This window comes from Zootermopsis nevadensis, unplaced genomic scaffold (assembly GCF_977971745.1).
Source record: "Zootermopsis nevadensis isolate Lab colony 2312 unplaced genomic scaffold, Znev_1.0 Znev_ptg000003l, whole genome shotgun sequence".
In the NCBI taxonomy this organism is placed as follows: Eukaryota; Metazoa; Arthropoda; class Insecta; order Blattodea; family Termopsidae; genus Zootermopsis; species Zootermopsis nevadensis.
In genome coordinates, this window is record NW_028259135.1 from 14,879,284 (window position 1) to 14,901,705 (window position 22,422).

The 22,422-nt window shown below is 38.5% G+C and overlaps 2 long non-coding RNA genes across 2 annotated transcripts in view; one reads left to right on the top strand and one right to left on the bottom strand.

Annotated features, from left to right (window-relative positions):
• Nucleotides 1–2,802: 2,802 nt before the first annotated feature.
• The window catches only part of LOC147874998 (uncharacterized), a 36,244-nt gene continuing 16,624 nt past the window's right edge, over nucleotides 2,803–22,422 (top strand). The window contains exons 1-7 of the long non-coding RNA XR_015533592.1: nucleotides 2,803–3,003; nucleotides 18,301–18,349; nucleotides 18,547–18,601; nucleotides 18,683–19,733; nucleotides 20,743–20,791; nucleotides 20,986–21,029; nucleotides 21,115–21,190. This is a non-coding gene — a long non-coding RNA (uncharacterized LOC147874998). The remainder of the gene's footprint in view (nucleotides 3,004–18,300; nucleotides 18,350–18,546; nucleotides 18,602–18,682; nucleotides 19,734–20,742; nucleotides 20,792–20,985; nucleotides 21,030–21,114; nucleotides 21,191–22,422) is intronic.
• LOC147874999 (uncharacterized) overlaps nucleotides 8,538–22,422 on the bottom strand; it is a 96,649-nt gene continuing 82,764 nt past the window's right edge. The window contains exon 5 of the long non-coding RNA XR_015533596.1: nucleotides 8,538–8,681. This is a non-coding gene — a long non-coding RNA (uncharacterized LOC147874999). The remainder of the gene's footprint in view (nucleotides 8,682–22,422) is intronic.

Here is a 22,422-nt window from a genome sequence, read left to right on the forward strand (position 1 = left end):
GTCCTGATTTTTATCGATATTTATTCCACAATATTCTCAATCTAAAATATTTTCTGTGGGATGTCAGTTGATTGAGGCTTACATACCAACCAGTTGTAATGACTACATAGAGGTTTCCATGAGTTCATTGTAATGGCTAGATAGAGACCCCCATACCAAGGCATGAAATTGCTGTATAGAGGCTTCAATACAAGCCTGTTATAATGGGTATGTAGATGCCTGCATATGCCCTGCTAGTGGCATACTAGCCCAAGCCATGGCCAGACTATGCCGTGGAAAGGCCATCTCAATGACAGTCAAGCCCGTGCTCAGCTCACCCATTTGCAAATGAGTCCATGACAGTCAAGGACCACAACCGGCTCTTCCATCTGCCAGGATTCATAATTGCAATGACAGTGTGTTGCTAGTGAGAAATGGAATGTGTGGAAGTATGTGGAAAAAGAAGTTTATTTGACGGGCAGCAGGTAATGAGCGTAATAAGAGCCTGGATGAGGCGTGGCTACCAGTGACTATTTATGTTTCCTTCCAGAAGATTGTGGACTGCTGCTTTCCTCCTGTCAGATATAGCAGTAAAATCTTGCATTCGATGTACGACACATCAGCAATCTAGTCACACTAATGCGCGCACTTGCTCGGCTTCACTCTTGAGTAATTACCTCCAGACTGATGAAGAATCTATGTAAATTATGTATTGTCCATTTTACATTGCAAAAAAGAGAACTTCTTACTGTAAATAAGAGAATGAAAGTGTCTATCCTAGAGCGCAGCACAGAATTTCTTTTTGACTTTATTTTTTGAATCATAATTTCGTATGCGCGAGCGCGATGTCGGCAATAACGATCGTAAAAAAAAGTAACCCGGTCCATATTTTGTCGGTCAGGTAATGAAGATGTACGTTTCGTAGTACTCTGATGTGCACGTCGTAACCTGCAGATGTGACTACCTGTGTTTAGTGTTTGAAGAGTGCTTTTGTTAACCAAGATAGTGCCACTACCTGGAAAAATTATTAACTGATTTCTTCTGGAGACTGAAACATTAACTCTAGAAACATCATATTCTTTGTAGTTTCAGAGAGATTAAGTGGAATGATGCCCATCTGTCATTCTTCTGGTAGTGATGTATTGCGCAGAGTAGTTTCCAGTACTTGCCTTAGAGCAAGTAGAAGATTTGGTTGCAGGTGATGTAGTCAGGAATCTGTCTGCCCGTGTGTCAGAATTCAGACAACCCCCTGAGAGAGTACACAAACAGAAAAATAATACTAAGTACAGAGTAACAATAATTTAAGGCTTTTCATAAAGTGTGTGTGTAATGTTTCCTAGCTCCACATCATCGTTGGTTCAAGTCCTGCCTGTACTTAAATAGGTGTAGTATAATTTATGGAAATTAAGAAAAAATATATATTGTATTGGGGACTTGTAATGCTATTTATACTACATTCACTGTAACTCCGATTTGAACTTTATTGCACATTTTGCTTCTCAGAATTTTTTATACTGTGTTCCTATATATATGTCTTGATCTACCAGATTTCCTATTTTCATGAGGTTTTCCAACCAAAGCACATGCACATTTATAAGTTCGTTTTGCATTCTAAGGCAAATATTGTGTTATGGTAATGAAGGTACCAGTGCATTTCAGAATAATTAAGCTTCTGCAACTCTTGAAATTGCCAAGAAATCCCGCTAATCATCTCCAGAAAAGTCTTCTCATTCTTCCCTAATTAAACCTGTTTCTTCCCAAATAACACCATTTCCAACAAGGAAGTGGTAGTGCCATGGATGAATCGGGTATAACATTGGTAATTGTGTGTAGGTATAGATGTGAGGGACATGGTGGTGTCTTGGATGGATAATGTATGGTATGGTAAGGTTTGACTAGGATCCATGAGGGTGCATTATCATAAGTCACCAGTAATGTAAAGCGTATGTAGCCGATGTTTTTAATAGAAATTATGATGGTCTGCTTTACTTGTAGATTCATGTGTGCATGGCATGGAGCAGGATATGATAGAGTGCATATTCATAATATACTGTTTAGTTTGCAACCACGGATAATACGCAGGTACAAGGAAGTATAACTGTTGCTGATAAATTCCTATCTTCACATTGGATAAAATTGTTAGAAATTGTCATCCTAAGTAGTCTTTGATATGACTTGCTTCATCGTAACAAAGAAGTTTTGTCAAGATGTCACTGATCATTACTGCAATCATTGACTAGAAAAGAAAATTGTATTAATGGTAGTGAATTTTTTGCATTGCAGAAATGTATTTAAAGAAGTGAATGTTAGAGTGCAACTTTTGTCCTGATGTGGAGGAGTCAATGACAAACCGGTCACCTGTTAATGCGAGTAGATCCAACTCCTGAAACACTCTACGAGTCACCGAGACAAGTGTAATTTAGTAACATATCCTGAATGCAAATAAAAAAGGAAGTTTGACTGCAGTTTTTGCATATATAGTATGTTTGGGAGACAGACACTGAAAGGCTTAATTACTTTGCAGTTTCTATATGTAAAATATGAGGTGTTTCTGAAACTATTCTTCAGGAAATGTTAATCTGTTTATAAATCAGTGCCTAGGAGGATTTTGTCTTAGTACGAGAGATCATAAATGTGATTTTACAACCAGGCCGGTACACGAGTATGGTAAATGTTTCTATATACAATAGATTCCGGTTAATGGGCCGATGTGTCGCAGTTAACCGGAATCCAACGTATTCCACCGAGGCTTGGGTTGAGGTACGACTGTTCTCGCAGGTTGATTTAGAAGATTTGCGAAGTGGATGGAATGGGTGACCTTCCGACTAAGATCTTTTTCAGAAGTCGATTGCGCCCGATAGGGGTCTCTGCTGTCACGCGTGTGGATGAATGTTTTATCTTTGCCTCTACGTGCTCCGCGTAACTTGGCATGTCGCCAGATATGAGTTGCCTCGGCAGTGTTTCACTTTCAACCTTGTAGTGTTTTTTGTACTAAAGTTGAATGCGGACGTCTCCAGTCTACAGGTATGTTGGGGTCTCTAAAGGGCCGCATTGATATCAGTTATCGCCCAGCGCTTCATAATTCACTGAATTCTCATTTGCATTCTGCCAATTTTTGGCAATGTATATTTCCGATTCGTTTAATTAATTACGCGTGTTTTGGATCTCAGTCTTCATTTGTGTTAAATTGGGCTTCTAGTGGGGCGGCTTGAGGATGCGTCTCAGATTGTGTTGTTGTGGTCGATGTTATTTTGAACTCGCTTAAAGCTTCAACCGTTTTGAATTTTCTGTTAAAACTCCGTAGTTTTGTTAGATGTTAGGGTTTTTTTTTTACTGCGGTGACGATAATGCAAATGTTTCACTGGGTTTTGACGTCGTGTTGACCTCGTCGACCATTAAGCACAGGATGAAAACAGATTTTCATAATTCTCTGAATTCTCATTTTCATTCTGCCAGTTTTTGGCGATGTATATTTCCGATTCGTTTAATTAATTACGCGTGTTTTGGATCTCAGTCTTCATTTGTGTTAAATTGGGCTTCTAGTGGGGCGGCTTGAGGATGCGTCTGAGATTGTGTTGTTGTGGTCGATGTTATTTTGAACTCGCTTAAAGCTTCAACCGTTTTGAATTTTCTGTTAAAACTCCGTAGTTTTGTTAGATGTTAGGGTTTTCTTTTTTACTGCTGTGACGATAATGCAAATGTTTCACTGTGTTTTGACGTCGTGTTGACCTCGTCGACCATTAAGCACAGGATGAAAACAGATTTTCATAATTCTCTGAATTCTCATTTTCATTCTGCCAGTTTTTGGCGATGTATATTTCCGATTCGTTTAATTAATTACGCGTGTTTTGGATCTGTCTTCATTTGTGTTAAATTGGGCTTCTAGTGGGGCGGCTTGAGGTTGCGTCTCAGATTGTGTTGTTGTGGTCGATGTTATTTTGAACTCGCGTAAAGCTTCAACCGTTTTGAATTTTCTATTAAAACTCCGTAGTTTTGTTAGATGTTAGGGTTTATTTTACTGCGGTGACGATAATGCAAATGTTTCACTGGGTTTTGACGTCGTGTTGACCTCGTCGACCATTAAGCACAGGATGAAAACAGATTTTCATAATTCTCTGAATTCTCATTTTCATTCTGCCAGTTTTTGGCGATGTATATTTCCGATTCGTTTAATTAATTACGCGTGTTTTGGATCTCAGTCTTCATTTGTGTTAAATTGGGCTTCTAGTGGGGCGGCTTGAGGATGTGTCTGAGATTGTGTTGTTGTGGTCGATGTTATTTTGAACTCGCTTAAAGCTTCAACCGTTTTGAATTTTCTGTTAAAACTCCGTAGTTTTGTTAGATGTTAGGGGTTTTTTTTTTTACTGCTGTGACGATAATGCAAATGTTTCACTGTGTTTTGACGTCGTGTTGACCTCGTCGACCATTAAGCACAGGATGAAAACAGATTTTCATAATTCTCTGAATTCTCATTTTCATTCTGCCAGTTTTTGGCGATGTATATTTCCGATTCGTTTAATTAATTACGCGTGTTTTGGATCTGTCTTCATTTGTGTTAAATTGGGCTTCTAGTGGGGCGGCTTGAGGTTGCGTCTCAGAGATTGTGTTGTTGTGGTCGATGTTATTTTGAACTCGCGTAAAGCTTCAACCGTTTTGAATTTTCTATTAAAACTCCGTAGTTTTGTTAGATGTTAGGGTTTATTTTACTGCGGTGACGATAATGCAAATGTTTCACTGGGTTTTGACGTCGTGTTGACCTCGTCGACCATTAAGCACAGGATGAAAACAGTTTTTCATAATTCTCTGAATTCTCATTTTCATTCTGCCAGTTTTTGGCGATGTATATTTCCGATTCGTTTAATTAATTACGCGTGTTTTGGATCTCAGTCTTAATTTGTGTTAAATTGGGCTTCTAGTGGGGCGGCTTGAGGATGCGTCTCAGATTGTGTTGTTATGGTCGATGTTATTTTGAACTCGCGTAACGCTTCAACCGTTTTGAATTTTCTGTTAAAACTCCGTAGTTTTGTTAGATGTTAGGGTTTTTTTTTTTACTGCTGTGACGATAATGCAAATGTTTCACTGTGTTTTGACGTCGTGTTGACATCGTCGACCATTAAGCACAGGATGAAAACAGATTTTCATAATTCTCTGAATTCTCATTTTCATTCTGCCAGTTTTTGGCGATGTATATTTCCGATTCGTTTAATTAATTACGCGTGTTTTGGATCTGTCTTCATTTGTGTTAAATTGGGCTTCTAGTGGGGCGGCTTGAGGTTGCGTCTCAGATTGTGTTGTTGTGGTCGATGTTATTTTGAACTCGCGTAAAGCTTCAACCGTTTTGAATTTTCTATTAAAACTCCGTAGTTTTGTTAGATGTTAGGGTTTATTTTACTGCGGTGACGATAATGCAAATGTTTCACTGGGTTTTGACGTCGTGTTGACCTCGTCGACCATTAAGCACAGGATGAAAACAGATTTTCATAATTCTCTGAATTCTCATTTTCATTCTGCCAGTTTTTGGCGATGTATATTTCCGATTCGTTTAATTAATTACGCGTGTTTTGGATCTCAGTCTTCATTTGTGTTAAATTGGGCTTCTAGTGGAGCGGCTTGAGGATGCGTCTCAGATTGTGTTGTTGTGGTCGATGTTATTTTGAACTCGCTTAAAGCTTCAACCGTTTTGAATTTTCTGTTAAAACTCCGTAGTTTTGTTAGATGTTAGGGTTTTTTTTACTGCTGTGACGATAATGCAAATGTTTCACTGTGTTTTGACGTCGTGTTGACATCGTCGACCATTAAGCACAGGATGAAAACAGATTTTCATAATTCTCTGAATTCTCATTTTCATTCTGCCAGTTTTTGGCGATGTATATTTCCGATTCGTTTAATTAATTACGCGTGTTTTGGATCTCGGTCTTCATTTGTGTTAAATTGGGCTTCTAGTGGGGCGGCTTGAGGATGCGTCTCAGATTGTGTTGTTGTGGTCGATGTTATTTTGAACTCGCGTAACGCTTCAACCGTTTTGAATTTTCTATTAAAACTCCGTAGTTTTGTTAGATGTTAGGGTTTATTTTACTGCGGTGACGATAATGCAAATGTTTCACTGGGTTTTGACGTCGTGTTGACCTCGTCGACCATTAAGCACAGGATGAAAACAGATTTTCATAATTCTCTGAATTCTCATTTTCATTCTGCCAGTTTTTGGCGATGTATATTTCCGATTCGTTTAATTAATTACGCGTGTTTTGGATCTCAGTCTTAATTTGTGTTAAATTGGGCTTCTAGTGGGGCGGCTTGAGGTTGCGTCTCAGATTGTGTTGTTGTGGTCGATGTTATTTTGAACTCGCGTAACGCTTCAACCGTTTTGAATTTTCTGTTAAAACTCCATAGTTTTGTTAGATGTTAGGGTTTTTTTTTTACTGCGGTGACGATAATGCAAATGTTTCACTGGGTTTTGACGTCGTGTTGACCTCGTCGACCATTAAGCACAGGATGAAAACAGTTTTTCATAATTCTCTGAATTCTCATTTTCATTCTGCCAGTTTTTGGCGATGTATATTTCCGATTCGTTTAATTAATTACGCGTGTTTTGGATCTCAGTCTTAATTTGTGTTAAATTGGGCTTCTAGTGGGGCGGCTTGAGGATGCGTCTCAGATTGTGTTGTTGTGGTCGATGTTATTTTGAACTCGCGTAACGCTTCAACCGTTTTGAATTTTCTGTTAAAACTCCGTAGTTTTGTTAGATATTAGGTTTTTTTTACTGCTGTGACGATAATGCAAATGTTTCACTGTGTTTTGACGTCGTGTTGACATCGTCGACCATTAAGCACAGGATGAAAACAGATTTTCATAATTCTCTGAATTCTCGTTTTCATTCTGCCAGTTTTTGGCGATGTATATTTCCGATTCGTTTAATTAATTACGCGTGTTTTGGATCTCAGTCTTCATTTGTGTTAAATTGGGCTTCTAGTGGGGCGGCTTGAGGATGCGTCTCAGATTGTGTTGTTGTGGTCGATGTTATTTTGAACTCGCTTAAAGCTTCAACCGTTTTGAATTTTCTGTTAAAACTCCGTAGTTTTGTTAGATGTTAGGGTTTTTTTTTACTGCGGTGACGATAATGCAAATGTTTCACTGGGTTTTGACGTCGTGTTGACCTCGTCGACCATTAAGCACAGGATGAAAACAGATTTTCATAATTCTCTGAATTCTCATTTTCATTCTGCCAGTTTTTGGCGATGTATATTTCCGATTCGTTTAATTAATTACGCGTGTTTTGGATCTCAGTCTTCATTTGTGTTAAATTGGGCTTCTAGTGGGGCGGCTTGAGGATGCGTCTCAGATTGTGTTGTTGTGGTCGATGTTATTTTGAACTCGCGTAACGCTTCAACCGTTTTGAATTTTCTATTAAAACTCCGTAGTTTTGTTAGATGTTAGGGTTTATTTTACTGCGGTGACGATAATGCAAATGTTTCACTGGGTTTTGACGTCGTGTTGACCTCGTCGACCATTAAGCACAGGATGAAAACAGTTTTTCATAATTCTCTGAATTCTCATTTTCATTCTGCCAGTTTTTGGCGATGTATATTTCCGATTCGTTTAATTAATTACGCGTGTTTTGGATCTCAGTCTTAATTTGTGTTAAATTGGGCTTCTGGTGGGGCGGCTTGAGGTTGCGTCTCAGATTGTGTTGTTGTGGTCGATGTTATTTTGAACTCGCGTAACGCTTCAACCGTTTTGAATTTTCTGTTAAAACTCCGTAGTTTTGTTAGATGTTAGGGTTTTTTTTTTTACTGCTGTGACGATAATGCAAATGTTTCACTGTGTTTTGACGTCGTGTTGACCTCGTCGACCATTAAGCACAGGATGAAAACAGATTTTCATAATTCTCTGAATTCTCATTTTCATTTTGCCAGTTTTTAACGATGTATATTTCCGATTCGTTTAATTAATTACGCGTGTTTTGGATCTCAGTCTTAATTTGTGTTAAATTGGGCTTCTAGTGGGGCGGCTTGAGGTTGCGTCTCAGATTGTGTTGTTGTGGTCGATGTTATTTTGAACTCGCGTAAAGCTTCGACCGTTTTGAATTTTCTGTTAAAACTCCGTAGTTTTGTTAGATGTTAGGTTTTTTTTTACTGCGATGACGATAATGCAAATGTTTCACTGTGTTTTGACGCCGTGTTGACATCGTCTACCACTAAGCACAGGATGAAAACAGATCTTCATAATTCTCTGAATTCTCATTTTCATTCTGCCAGTTTTTGGCGATGTATATATTGTTGTATCTCGGGGGTTGGCCAGGCCCGCAGGAGTGCAATATTCCCGAGCGGCTAGGAACGATGGTCGGCGATGGTATGTTTCAATACACAGCTTAAGGTTAATGCCTAGTCTGACGAGAAGACGTTCGAAAGTTGATGATTTATTTTGATAATTGGGATGAGTACAGTTCGTATGAAACACATATATAGGTAAAAATAATTGAGTAGACCAGCAGAGTTTCCCCCTGACGAGCAACGCGAAATGTCCAATGCGTCTTCGAAATTCACTGGTTATAAGCAAATCTCGATATCACCTTTGTGCAAGCTGTAACGTGTCGTCCCAAGGCGTGGTTCTGGATCCAATTAGAGGACACGATAAACCCCAAGGACCGCGACCCCTTGCCCCGTCAAAGTTCGGGCGTCCTGACCTCGGCAGGCCTTCTCTATCTGTGAATATAATTGGAACCCTTTTCAATAAACTTATCTGGAGCAGCCACCAAAATGGCTTCCTGTCGCCCCTTTCTACAACAGCTGGAAATGGAAAGTCTTGCTTTCTGTACAAGGTCGACAATATGACTACTACACTTTATTCAGTAACTTAATGATTCTACCTTATAATTAGTTATATATGTGGTTATTATGATTTCCGTAATTAGATTATTCTACATAGGTATACAACACCTCCCTCTTTTCTAATAAAAAAAATAAATTAAGGACAGTCCATCTATGATCATTAATTTTTTTTTGTTTTCTAACGTTTATCAGTCGCCATAACTTTGCGGGCTACCCTCCTAGCTTGAGGTGTAGGGTTGGATAAAATGGTTATTAGCTCAGTTTCTTCTATGGCGTCCTGACTTCTAGTCAAGGTCAACCGACCTGAAGGTACAGACAGACTCTCATTTGAGGTGTGAATTTTCGTAACTATCTTAGGCTTAAACAGTATAGTGTGGCAAGGCCCCTCTCCATCAAACCACTTCTTAATCTTTGGCCATCCGCATTTACAACATACATACATCAAAATACATACAATTACTCCAACTACACGCATTCCCACGTAGTTGAAAAATGATAAAGATCTTGTTTTCTCTGAATGTTCCAACTTCCATCGCTGTTCTTTAATCATTGCTTCTACCTCTGATATTTTGTAGCTTGACAGTTTTAGCTCATCTGTATGGGTTATAATGGTTTTGGTTGGTGTATCTAAATTAATGTTATCTAATTTCAGTTTCTTACCTGTCTTCTCACAACAGTCATATTCCAAAGTTATGGGTGGATTCACTTCTCGGCTAGCATGTGCTTGAATTAAAACTTGGGGTCCATAACCTGAACACGGTTTCAAGAATGTAAATTTGCCTAACCCGTTAATGGTTACATCCACAGATTCGTGGTCTGGACAAATAATTGTCGTGTCCTAATTGTGTCCACAATGTTTCCTTTAATTCAACTATTCTTTGAGAACAAGATTCTGGAATACCAGAACTGTATTGCAAAAGTCTTACTTCAGTATGCAACTGAATGTACTATTTGTACTGGGAAATGTTGCTTACACACACGAAGTTCTGAAGTCTCTAATCTGCACTGACCTATTTCAGTTTGGCTTAAACGAGTATAATATTGTCTCGTTTTGTCTATCAATACAAACTCCTTTTCAGGTCGAATGAATGTGAACTTAGCGGTAGTGCCATTTATCCTACATCATAGTTTAAATGAGAACATAAAGGCAACTTAATAACGTACACAAAATAAGTATCTTGGATAAACACATCAAAATCGATTACATTAAGAAGTTGAAAAGAATACTCCGAGCTCAGTGGTAAGGGGAGAGACTGGTCTCTTGGAAAATCATTCTGACTACCTTTCGTGATCTGTTGAAATTAATTGAGGCTGTAATATTCCTCTGTGCGCGTGCAATACGGAGTATTGGTCTTGTAATTCATCAAAGGCTCTATCTAATTGTAAAGCATGTTCCCTTAACGTAATTAACATTGAAGTATGTCCTAAAACTGCATTTAATTGTCCGTCTTCCTCGATAATGTGTTTTCTTATCTCTGACAGTCCCCTTGCCAGAATCTGTTCATTGTGTGATACATCGCTCAAGGTTCTGTTTACTGTCTTTAGTGTGTTTTTAACGATAACTATCTGCTCCTTTGAAAGCTTTAAAAAATTAACGTGTTCCTGCTCTAACTGAGGAATCTTATCTGAATAGTATTTTCCATCCTGTTCGTCCAACGTTCCGAACAGTGTATGTGATATTGTTTCTATGAGCTACTTTTAAAACGGTCTGAAATCGAAACTCGTTGGGTCAGTTCTGTTAACGTAATTTTCATAGACTCAATTTTACGTAGTTTCCTGTGTACATGCTTAATCGAAGACCTGCATTCTGTTAAATTTACCCAATCTGACAAAACTCTACAGTGAACTTGGCATATTTTCTGACGGTTTCGAAATTTTCATCAACACGAGCTAAATCGACGTAGCTTAGAATTTTCCAAACGTTACTAGACAGTGTGGTTTCTCCAAGATGTTCGTAGTAAAGTCCTGGCGATTCGGGAATCTATTGGAGTCTGAAATCCAGCGACTCTGCTCCCATGATGACCATACACGCTATCCATGTCATTAACCCCATCTGTAAATCACACAAAGAATGGCTTGATTCTATTTGTAGTTTGTTTGGATCTACGAAGTTGTAAGGTAACATTTACCCCTTGTATCTCCTTTATTTCATATGGGCCTATCCAGCTAGGGGCCTAATTTCCTAGAGCGATTTTTCCGCGGACTCGCATACTGTAATAAAACAAGATCTCCAACTTTGAACTTGGGTACCGTGTAACTGCTTTGCAATCTCTGTTTCAACTCCTGAACGTGGCTATCCAACGCGTAGTTAACACCTTCCGGCGGCTTCTGTAAATAACCCGGTAAATTTGAAACTCGCCCGAACATCAGTTCGAACGGCGTATAGTTTGTTGCGACATGTGGCGTGGTGTTGTATGCGAATACAGCATGTTTAATCCAATCGTCCCAGTTGGATTGATCCTTATCTACAAAATGCGTGATAAATTCAATTAAAACGCGGTGGGCGCGTTCCAAAGATCCATTCGTCATTGGATGCACTGCAGTGGTGTTTATTTTCTTCGCGTGCAGTAACCTGCAAACATTCTTAAACATATCACTAAAAAATTTGGCTCCGCAATCTGATAGTAAGACCTGAGGGCATCCGTATATCAAAACTACATTTTCAACAAAATGTCGTGCGGTTTGATTTCTCATAGGTACGGCGATCAAATACTTGGTTAGTTCATCCTGCATGGTTAAAATGTACCTGTTCTGTGAGGAACTACCATTAATCGGTCCAACTACATCTATCTGTTTATCTTCTGCAATATCGAATCGAGTGTAGTGGTTAACTGTAAAGGCAATTTGGTATTTAGTTGAGTAATCTTATTATTTTGACAGGGTTAACACTTCTGAATATATTCCTCTACATCTTTCTTCATGCCTGGCCAATCAATGTATAACTTCAATTTCTTATAGGTCCTATTCATTCCCATGGGCGCTCCGCGTAATATTTCTCCTTTTTGCTCCTGAGTGATCTTCTTACATGGTTCCTCGCCTTCTCATGCTTGTTGCATAACTTGGATTCTACTGAGAGCGTCGGGCTCTCCATTCAAACTTCCCTTTCGGTACATTATCTGATAATCGAACTCTTCTAATCTTTATCTCCTGGAATTTGGATTCTTTACACTTGATATCCACGAAAGTGGCTGATGGTCACTAATAATCAAACATTTTCTGCCATACAGGTACGGTCGAAAATGGGTGCAAGCCCATACTACTGCGTAAAATTCCTTCTCTATCACCCTGTATGCTAATTCGGCTTTTGTTAATGCCTTACTTGCATAAGCTATTGGTTTCTCATCCCCAATAGATCCTTGGCTAAGAATGGCACCTAATGCCGTGCTACTTGCGTCTGTACATAGTATAAATGGCTTTGTAAAATCAGGATATTGCAAAAATTGTTCACTTGTTAGAATTTGCTTCAATTTGTTAAATGCATCCTGTTGTGGCCCCTTCTTTGTCAGATAAAATAGCGGCTTTGCTATCTGGCTGTACTGTGGAATAAAACGCCTATAGTATCCGGTCAATCCGAGAAAACCATTCACTTGTTTGCGTGTTTGTGGAATGGGAAAGTACTTTACGGCTTCGTCCGGCCTTACCCCATCTCTCGTAATCACATGACCTAGGTAGACTACCTGTTCCCACAAAAATTCGCACTTGTCCAAACGCAATTTTAAATTATGCTCCCTCAATTTGTCAAACACCTCTATTAATCTATCATTATGCCATATACAATTATGTCATCTTGGTAAATCAGTGCTCGTACACCCTGTATACCACTCATTATATGATTCATCAACCTCTGAAACGTCGAAGGCGATCCCTTGAGCCCCATTGGCATTCTTTTATACTCAAAATGCCCCTTTTGTGTGGAAAACGCCGTTTTAGGCTGGTCGTCTGGATTAAGGGGAATTTGAAAATACCTCATTGCGCAGTCCAGCGTCGAGAAGAATTTGGCCTGTCCTAAAGAATCTAGCAAATCAGTTATCAATGGCAGTGGAAAACTATCCCCTATTGTGACCTCATTCAGATTTCGATAATCCACGACCATCCGCCATTTTTGTTTTACTGAAACATCTATCTTTTTGGGTACCATAATTATAGGTGAATTCCAGGGTGACGTGCTGTGAGTGATAATCCCTTCGGACAGCATCTTATCGGTCTGTCTGTCTACCTCATCTTTCAAAACTTCAGGTATCCTGTACCGTCTGACATTTATTCCCCTAGTCTTATCAATCGTGGGTGTCGGGATCGAGTGCTGAATGGTCTGAGTACAAGACAGCTTGTCTCCCGGCAGGTAGAAGATATCATTGTATCTAATGCATAAATTTAGAATTTCCTTCCGTTCCTCCCCATTTAAATGATTCAATCGCAGATGTTGACCCAATAATTTGGCTCTTTCTGATTCATAATTCTTACTGACAGTATACATTATCCTCATGTTATCCGAGTCACATTTGTATGGTTCTAACTGTACCTCCGGTGCTTGCATGATGACTTCCGTATCTAGTGTGTTGGCAATACAAATTACGCAACGACCGTTCACTGATTTCGTCAATGATTCTGACATGTAGACTCCTGGTACTCGTAGTTCTTCGTTGGCAGCAATTCCAGTCAGACTCCCCTCATGTAATGTACAACAGCTGGAAATGGAAAGTCTTGCTTTCTGTACTAGGTCGACGGTATGACTATTACACTTTATTTAGTAACTTAATGATTCTACCTAATAATTAATCATATATGTGGTTATTAGCTGTGTAGCTGTTGGAGTGGATAGACGTGTTTTGCGTGTATTGTGAGTGTCAGCGAAGTTTTGTGTGCGTTTGCTGGTTTCGGTGTGCTGCCAGCAAGGATTGCTGTCCGCAATGTAAAAAACCATTTTATGGTAAACAAAAGCTTATCACGTGTTGTGGGCCCTGTGGCTCTAGGTATCATCTTTGTTGTTTGCAAATCTCGGAAACTGAATGTTCGTTTTATATGAGTAGTGGTGTATCCTCTTGTCGTATCGGGTCTCGTGCGTCCAGGGACGATAACACTCCTGATCGGCCTCTACATCGGATCTTCCTTTGAAGATTGTATCTCCCGACATGGAGCTTATTTTGCCAGCATTTAAGGACCCTGAATCGCTCAGTGTACAACTGGAGACGGTTCGGCTGAATGGTGTCAGCACCCATAACTTAGTCGAAAATCTGGTTCAGATGGCCCTAAAGCTTTCTGAAGATGTTCAGCAACTTCGGAAGGACAATGACCATCTAACATTTTATCTTAACAAAATTACTTGTGGGGGAACAACCACCTTAGTTCATAATGTTCCTGCAAACAAAGCCATGGATACGGTTCCTCGTTCTGCCTCTACTGTCGTCGACGTGAGATCCAAATCCTACAAGGATGTATTATCTGCTGGGTTAAAACCTAAAGTGAAGGTTTTACAACAGCAAATCATAAAAAGAAGCCATCTTCTGGTATGCCTTCGGCCAACATTGTTAAACAACGCAGACAGCCGTTGTTAGGGGGTGAGAAACTCTGCTTCTCTACCCATTGTATCCAAAAGGGAAAGGTCCAAGGCCCTTTTTGTCTCACGATTTAGCCCTGAGGTCACGGCTGCTGACGTAGATAAGTCTTTAAAGGAGCAGTTAAGTCTCAAAAGGTTAGTTTGCACTAGGCTTAAAACTAAATTCAATTCCTATGCATCTTTTCACATTTTGGTCAACGAAGAGGATTTTCCCCTTATAAATAACACCGGTGTATGGCCAAATGGGTGCCTGATTGCTCCCTTTCATGGGAAACTGACCCCTGATCAGGCGCACCTCTTATTTCTGTACCAACAACGGCTGACTCTGACTCGCGGGCCAGTATTTGTGAGGAGCTTGGGGGAAGCATCAGTACCTCTTAATTATGTCAGGTAACTGATGTGCCACCATTTCGGATCGTCTCACCACGTCTGGTTCTAAGTGTTTGGATTTCATTGATATTTATTATCAAAATGTTAGAGGTTTGCGTACTAAATGTACAAACTTTTATGATAATGTCTGTGTTAATGATTTCAAAATTATATGCATTACCGAGACGTGGCTTAATGATTCGTTTTGTAATCGCAATCTGTTTCATGATGACTCTCGTTTTCCGCGCTGACAGAGGTTATACCGATCTTAACTTAACTAGAGGTGGTGGTGTTCTGACGGCTGGTTGTAAACGTAGGTATGATCTTGAATTTATCAGCGAATGTGTTTGGGTTGAAGTTCGTCTTCCTGATGGTTTCAACTTACTTGTTGGAAACCACTACTTTTCACCTAACACTGATGGTAAAGTTATTGAAAATTATTTTAATTCTCTGGAAAAGAATTTAAACCCTCAAAATTTTCGGGTAGTTCTCTTAGGTGATTTTAATATAATACCTGGTTTTGATTGGGTTCAAGGCTTCCCTCAAGCTAACTCACATCACTACATTAAAATTAGAGGAGATGTCGTTCATAGTGCTGCATGCTTCCTAGGACTTGCTCAGCACAACCTTACCATTCAAAACAAGAATCTGCTTGATATTGTGTTTGCTATTTTTTTCTCTGTCAACGTTATGATTTTTAATCACGATTTGGTTAAACCTGATGTTTTTCATCCTTCCCTGGTTATTGATATTAGTAATATATCTCAGTCTACCAATTCACAGCCCTCTCGATGTTCCCGTAATTACGCGCGTGCTGACTATTTATTACTTTATAGGTATTTATTCTCTTATGATTGGTCCTGCGTTTATAATCTGTCCTCTGTGGACTCCGTCGTAGATCAGCTCAAGTCGGTGGTTACTGATGCTTTAAATTTAGCTATTCCAAACAAGCATTCTACTAAGTCTAAGTTTCCTATCTGGTTTTCCGGTACCTTAAAACATTACATTAATAAAAAGAATCATTATTTACGTCGGTTCAAAAAGACCAAGGCACATGAACATTTACGTACCTACTTCGCGCACTTTCGCAAATTAGTTAAGGCTACCATTAAGTCTGATTAAAGTCTGTTGATGACAGTCTTAAAACTCACCCTAAGCATTTTTGGAAATACGTTTCAGATTTCAAAAGGAAAGATAATTCCTTTATTCAGCTAAAAATTAGTGATCGGTTTGTCACTGACCCCAAACATATTCCTGATGAACTTGCTACCTATTTTGAATCAATTTTTAACACTTTTTTCCGGTCCGTTAGTCTTACGGATATTGTTACTTCAGATTTCTTGCGATCAAGCGCCTCAGACCTTCAAAGTGTGTGGGGTTAGATGGAATTCCTTCGTTAGTAATTAAGGGTTGTTCTGGTATTTTTACTCCCTTATTAACCTATATTTTTAATTTAAGTATAAATAGTGCCACCTTTCCGTCCCTGTGGAAACAAACAGCTGTCGTTCCCGTGTTTAAAAAAGGAAACAGTACCACTGTTAGTAATTATAGACCCATCTCTATTCTTAATAACTGTTCTAAAATATTTGAATTTATTGTTTATGCTCATTTGCAAAAATTTTTTAAGTACAGATTAAGTCCCACACAGCATGGTTTTCGTAAATTTAATTCCACAGCAACCAATTTGGTTACTTACCTTAATTCCGTTTTACCTTCAGTTAGTACTCAAGGACAAACAGATTCAGTATACTTTGATATTACTAAAGCTTTTGACTTAGTTCCTCGCAATATTCTTCTTGGTAAACTTAGAAACTTTGGACTATCACCCAGTTATGTTGATTGGTTCCATAGTTATCTTTCTGACAGGCAATCTTTTGTTCGTGTATCTGGAACTCTTTCGTATCCTTATCGTGTTAAATGTGGAGTGCCTCAGGGTTCCAAACCTAGGCCCCTTACTTTTCAATATATTTATTAATGACATCTGCGACTCCATACACAATTCACAGTGCCTTTTATTTGCTGATGACTTAAAGATATATCGGAGCATTAGCGATGTTGATGACTGCAAACTGTTACAGGACGATATTCATTCAGTGCAAAATTGGTGTATCGGGAATGGGATGCAACTTAATTTAAGTAAAACTACTGTTATATCATTCACCCGGAAGACAAACAGTATTTATTTTAATTACAAATTGTGTAACAATCTGGTGGCACGCTCCCATTGTGTTAAAGATCTCGGTGTTCTATTGGACTGTAAGCTTTATTAACATTAACATTAACTATATATATTCACAAAGCTTAAAAATGCTTGGCTTGATTCGGTACATTACTTCTTCCTTCTCCGCTGTTGATAGAATTTTGGTTTTGTACAGTACTTTAGTCCGTTCCAAAATTGAGTATGCATCCGTTGTTTTGGAACTCTATTACTAATACAGATTCCTTTAAATTGGAAGAGATTCAAAGGAAATTTGTAGCCCTATGTTACACTAGATTCTTTAATGGCGTTTGTGCCTATAATTATGATGAAATATTAGTTAGATTAAATTTCTTATCGTTACATTTAAGGAGGAGGCTTTTGGATGCTCTTTTCCTCGTTAATGTTTTTAAAGGCAAAATTAGTTGCTCATCTGTTTTTGATACAGTTAGTCTCTGCGTACCCACTAGGTCTATCAGAGACCGTACATCGTAATTTCAAGGCCAGTCCCTCTGCCAGATGTGTTTCTGCTGCCAATGCAGTCTGTAGGAGCATCGACATCTTTAAGAAAGATCGTAGTTTGCTTACTGATGTCAGTCAGCTTTTTAAACAATAATCATTCATTTCCTGTGCTGACTGTATTTTATTTTGTGGTATTGATTTTATAAGTTTTTTTCTGTTTTGTTTTATTTAGTATTATTAATTGAATTATATTACTTAGGTATATTTAGTTCATTTACTTATTAATTATTTTGTAATAAATTAACATTGACATTTATATATTTAGTTTATTGTTTGTTTGTTTTTGTATTGTTAGTGCTTGGCTGTTATTGGCCCTTTTGGCTGCTGTTAAGCACGTTAATAAATGAATTATGATTCCCGTAATTAGATTATTCTACATAGATATACAACAATATTTCCGACTCGTTTGATTAAATACGTGGAGTTTCTCTGACATCGTGTGATTTGGATCTCAGGCTTCAGGTGTGTTAAATTGGGCTGCTACTGGGACGGTTTGAAATTGCGTCTCAGCTTGTGCTGTTCTGGTCAACGGTAATTTGAAAATTTGTAAATCTTCGGTAATTAGAGTCAATTGATTTTTTTTACACGGTAATTGTTATTGGCAGATTGTACATTAAGTTCAGGTTTCTGACAACGGGACACTACCACTAACACCGCCGTACCTAGGGGGACAGTGTCAGGTGGTCTCCTCGGTAAAGGTGAGTTTTCTTGAGTTTTGGGCATCTCTCGATTTCATTTGATGCATACTTGCTTGTAGTAGGAGTTGTAGGTCTTTACTACTTGTCTGGATTGTACTTTAAATTATTATGAAACTACGATGATATTTTTTAAATTGGAACTCTATTTTTCAGGGTTTTTGACAGTCTGTCGACCACCGTCGGTTTCATTTTTCTTTAATTGGTGAGTTGTCTTCATTTTGGAGCATCTACTTTTGCTTGTCGAACGACAAAGCCCTCTTGTTTTGTACGTGGTAGCAGTACTTAACTTTATACCTTTGCTTTAGTATTTCCTTATTTGGCAGATTGTATTTGAAATTATTATTAATGCTACAATGATGTTGGCTGGAACACGTTATTGTTTGTTGGTTTGATTTTCAGGATTTCCAACACCTCCGAAACGCTGGGTTGCAGATACATTATTTAATCTTGATAGGTGAGATCTTACTTCAAAGTATTATTATGAAAACTGCAATTATGTTGTTGTTGTTAATTGGACCTCGTTTATCTTTTTCAGGGATTTTCAACAACCTGAATATCGCCATTGCCATCGCCATACCTAGGGGGCAGAGTTAATTGATGTCATTTGAATTGGTGATTTCTTGTTGATTCCTGGTGTGCCAGTCCGGGTCCGTGGTTCAATATCCGAACGGACTGAAACTTGAGATGAGGGGTAAACCAGGCTTTGGCATATTAATCTGGTTTATATGAACGAAGGAGCTGTGATTAGATGATACTTGGTACACCTCACTTCATCAAAATTTGAGTGATTTTATTAAATTTTGGCTTTGTCCAATGTATCACATTGGGAAAGAGAGTGGCGCCATACTGGCGTGTGAAAGTCTCTTCCCCCGACATTCGATTTAGTGACCCTTGGTTTGGGGCGCCCTAGAAGGTGTGGAGTGACGATCGCCAGATGACCGCTGCTCCCCTACGACTCGGACCAATGGAATTTGAATGTGGCTGTTCAGCACGTTTCCGACGTCATAAGTGACTTTTTGGGGGACGAATCGGATTGTCATATTCAATTCAAAATTCAAGAACAGTTACGTTGCGGGAATATAAAAAGCGAGGTTGCGTTGGGGCTCGCTCTCTAAAAGTTCGGTTCTTCAAGACAAGCAGACAGTTTCTCCTCGATTCACCAAATTTCAAGTACAAAATACAACAGCCGAATCATCGCGCTACACAAAAATCAGAATAACTTATTGAAAGGAATTAAAAGGTGGAATATTTCCAAGGTGACTTCGGTGTGGTCTGCAGTTGATCATCCTCACAGATTTCATGTCCTTGGCTCACGGCCGCTCCAACTATCACAGTCCCCGTATAATCCCTGAGAGTCGGACAATCTTGCTCGCCGACAAACCCTACACCAATTACCAGTCCTTATATCCTTCCGCATTATCCGAAGTTATATCAAGCTGTAACCGCAACCAAACCGGGCACGCTACTGGGTTTGACCCCGTGGCAACCAGAGTGAGAAGAAAAGAGTCTGCGGAAGGGCGGTTCCACTGGTCATCTTTTCTCTTTTCGTGCGTCTAAGTCCTTTGATGCATACGAGCTAGCAGCACGTAAGTTTATATACTTCTTCAGTTTTTTCATATTTGTGAGGTAGTATGTTAAATTTTTATCAAAATGAGAATGCTATTACGTGCAACCCTCGATTTTCGCCTTGATGAGTTGCTGGACGAAATTTCGTAAGCGGAGTCGGCGGAAATTGAAACTGTTTTATAATGTAAATGAATGGGACATCTATGACGTGCGTTCCCAGCACCCAGACATTGATGAGTAATATAATGGCATTACGGTAAAGCTCTGAAATAACTTAATAAAATAAAGGGAATTTAAGAAATATATTTTACACGCTTGCAATCGGCAGTTCGTTGGTCCGCGATTGACTGGGCGTCTTTAATGCAATTAATGTGTACAGTCATCTCTGCTGTTATGCGATAGTTGCATTCATATAAGATGCCAACCAATTGAAAGTCGCGTAGTAAAAATAACGTCGGTACCTCCGCAGAGATTAAATTAGTCCTTTGAAAGTTTAAAGGGCCTGGAATGAAATTGCATATGAGCAAACTCGCATATGCAAAAGTTTCCATTTCAGAAACGGCTTTTTCTGATTCATTAATGTCATTGGAGCAAATTCGCGTTAATGAAACGAACGTAATTGTAGAGAGGACTGTATTTATAATTTTCATTCGAAATTAGCGATGTAAGAATTAAGATTTAGTAAAAGAATCAGTACGAGAGACATTGTAAAATGTTGTAAATAATAGTAAAATATATTTTCTTCACTTTTTGACTTTTTGGTTTCAAAATTGGCGTTCTTCTAAATCGGCGCAAATCGAGGTCTACCTGTGCATTAACTGTAACTTGCGTCTTATTTTTTCAGGATTTCCAAAAACCTGACCACCTGTTTTCTTGAATTTTGGGCATATCTCGATTTCAATTGATGCATACTTGCTGGTAGTAGGAGAACTTGTATCTAATTGTAGGTCTTTACTAATTGTCTGAATTGTACTTTAAATTATTATAAAACTACAATAATATTTTTTAAATTGGAACTCTATTTTTCAGGATTTTCGACAGTCTGTCCACCACCGTCGGTTTCATTTTTCTTTAATTGGTGAGTCGTCTTCATTTTGGGCATCTACTTTTTCTTGTCGAAGGACAAAGCCCTCTTGTTGTGTAGTTGGTAGCAGTACTTAAGTCTATACCTTTGCTTTAGTTTTCCTTATTTGGCAGATTGTATTTGAAATTATTATCAAAGCTACAATGATGTTGACTGGAACACGTAATTCTTTTTGTTTTGTTTTTCAGGACTTCCAACTTGGGGTCGCAGATACATCATTTAATGTTAATAGGTGAGATCTCACTTCAATTTATTACTATGAAAACTGCAATTATGTTGTTGTTGTTGTTAATTGGACCTCGTTTATTTTTTTCAAGGATTTTCAACAACCTGAATATCACCAAAGCCATCGCCATACCTAGGGGGCAGAGGTAATTCATGTCATTTGAATTGGTGAGTTTTCTTGACTCCTGGTCATCTTTTCTCTTTTTCTGCGTCTAAGTCCTTTCATGCATAGGTGCTAGCAGCGCGTAAATTTGTATACATCTTCAGTATTTTCATATTTGTGGGGTAGTATGTTAAATTTCTATCAAGATTAGAATGCTATTACGTGCAACCCTCGATTTTCGCCTGGATGTGTCTGGACAGACTGTCGTAATCAGAGTCGGAGTATATTGAAACTGTTTCATAATGTAAATGAATGAGAAGTCAATGACGTGCGTTCCCAGCACCCAAACATTGATGAGTGATACAATGGCATTACGGTAAAGCTCTAAAATAACTTAATAAAATAAAGGAAATTTAAAAAATATATTTTACACACTTACAGTCGGCAGTTTGTCGGTTCCCGCGATTGACTGCAGGTCTTTCGTGCGATTGATGTGTACAGTCATCTCTGCTGTTATGTGATAGTTGCAAGGGCCTGGAATGAAATTGCATGTGAGCAAACTCACATATGCAAAAGTTTCCATTTCACAAACAGCTTTTTCTGATTCATCGATGTCATTTTAGCAAATTTCGAGTTATCGAGACATACGTAATTGTAGAGAGGACTGTATTTATAATTCTCATTCAAATTGGGCGATGTAAAAATTTTGATTCAGTGTAAGAATCAGTACGAGATACATTGTAAAATGTTGTGAATATTAGTAAAATATATTTTTCTATCTTTTTGATTTTCTGGTTTCAAAATTGGCGTTATTCTGAATCGGCGCAAATTGAGGTCTACCTGTGTATTAACTGCAACTTGCGTCTTATTTTTTCCGGATTTCCAAAAACCTGACCACCAGTTTTCTTGAGTTTTGTGTCTCTCTCGATTTCACTTGTTGCATACTTGCTGGTAGTAGGAGTCCTTGTATCTTGTTGTAGGTCTTTGCTAATTGTCTGGATTGTACTTTAAATTATTATGAAACTACAATAATATTTTTTAAATTGGATCTCTGTTTTTCAGGATTTTTTACAGTCTGTCCACCACCGTCGGTTTCGTTTTGCTCTAATTGGTGAGTTGTCTTCATTTTGGGGCATCTACTTTTGCTTGTCGAAGGAGAAGGCTCTTTTGTTTTGTAGGTGGTAGCAGTACTTAACTCTATAAATTTGTATTAGTTTTTCCTTATTTGGCAGATTGTACTTGAAATTATTATTAAAGCTACAATAATGTTGACTGGAACACGTTATTTTTTGTTGTT